Source organism: Micropterus dolomieu, linkage group LG20 (assembly GCF_021292245.1).
Source record: "Micropterus dolomieu isolate WLL.071019.BEF.003 ecotype Adirondacks linkage group LG20, ASM2129224v1, whole genome shotgun sequence".
In the NCBI taxonomy this organism is placed as follows: domain Eukaryota; kingdom Metazoa; phylum Chordata; class Actinopteri; order Centrarchiformes; family Centrarchidae; genus Micropterus; species Micropterus dolomieu.
In genome coordinates, this window is record NC_060169.1 from 19,942,276 (window position 1) to 19,944,151 (window position 1,876).

The following is a 1,876-nucleotide window of genomic DNA, read 5'->3' on the forward strand; positions in this document are numbered from 1 at the left end:
TGAATTCTTGATTAATGAAACACCCTGAGGACAGCCTCTTTCTGATGTTATGTAAGGGAGGAGCCAACAACCTGCTCTGAGACTGTGGTCAAGTATTTGGTTATGTGATACAGTGCAAGTACTTCACAGGGAAACATAACAAGCTAATAGGTTATAAAGTGTGTGAATGAGGTTGTTGTGGCAGAAGAGGACGTTTGTTGGAAGAGGTTAGATTGTTTTGACTAATTGAGGCTTTTCTTGAAATTAAAGGGGGAATTTTACATTTTCTTAACCATATGAATCTATTTTTCAGATAACACTGCAAGATCCTACATTTACTTTGAGGGCACTTTAAAGTTATTTGTTTAAAATGAGGTAACTTGTTATCTTGACTAAAGTTACACTTTTCAAATTAAAATTAATTATTTGTCTGTTTCAAATTCAGGAAAAAGAAGGTGATGGCAGTGATTTCTTCCCCTTTTCATTGTTTTTTCACTGAATTTATTTTGGGGAAACAAACTCGGCTAAAATTCATTGAGGCAGCAATATAGGATCCTCCATCTTTTAAAATCTCTTTCTCAAGTGCATAAATAGCATTTTTAATAAACAAGTGTTAAGAACTTTGCAGCAGTGCTACTGTTAGTTAACATCAGTAATATTTCTGTTTCTGAACATTTCTCTTTATTTAAGAGTGCAGGTTTTCACGTTTTGTTTTTCTTTTTTTCTGATTGACTGGACATCACAGCTGGTTGCAGTCCTGCTGCTGAATAAAGTTTCACAGAGGGAGGGGGCAAGGACCGTGGGAAGGTGGGGGGTTTGATGTTTCTCCACAATAAGTGATGGACATTGGATCAATATCAACATTGACACAGCAGCTGTCCTGCTTCTACCAATGCTTCCTCATAATTAGAGGGCCCAGTTTTAAGACAAGAGACAAAATCATTTCCATTACCATTTCTTTTTTTCCCCCCAGTCTGTAGAGACCATTTGGTGTGCAGTTGGTCTCTGATACTGAGGGATCTGTTCTCATCAATACAGCTTCTCTTCTATTGATAAAGAAAAGTGAAATGGTATTGGTGGAGGAAGTTAGGCAACATAATGGTGTGCAAGTGCTGAAGTCTCATTGTTAAAAAATGTACATAACATCCACCATGGGTCAGTCAGAGTTTTGGTGTGAGGCCCACACTACACAGAAAAACATGACTGATGTGATCTTAAAGTTATTGATACAAAACACAGTATTAATATTCCAGACAAATCAGTAATATAATAGAATTATAATATCAGTTGAAATGACAAAGGCCTTAAGGTGGATGCTGAACTTTTACCTGTCTTGTCTATTTGTCTTATAAGGGGACCTTGTGTGAAAATGTACATGGTGGATTAAGCCAATATAAAATTGTGTTTAAACACATAACTACAAGTAGGGGGTAAGTGGGGACTAATGTCTAATCTTTGCTCTTGTAGAAGGTAACACTTTGCCCGATTAGATTCAGTAAGAAATATTTTTTACTCGTCTGCATTTATCTGACATCTATAGTTACTAGTTACTTTGCAGATAACATATGTATTATACATCCAACATGAATTGTGCTTATTAAATATGACACATTGCTGAGTGGTACCCAAAGGTATTATAAAGTAGTCAGACCTAGTGCAGGACTACCTTAATATAGCCTACTATATATAGTGCCCTAAGCAAAATTTACACGCTTTATCTTGGGATCATTTTACTGCTAACACTTTGGTGTATTTTCTTTCTCAAAGAATGCTTCTAATGCAGAGATTTTATTTTTAGGGTTACTTACAGTGATGCAGACTCTGTCTCAAATAGGTAACAGCAGCCTAAAAGTTGGACGAGGGCTGATGTGTGAATGAGTTCAGGAGGAGAGCGCTT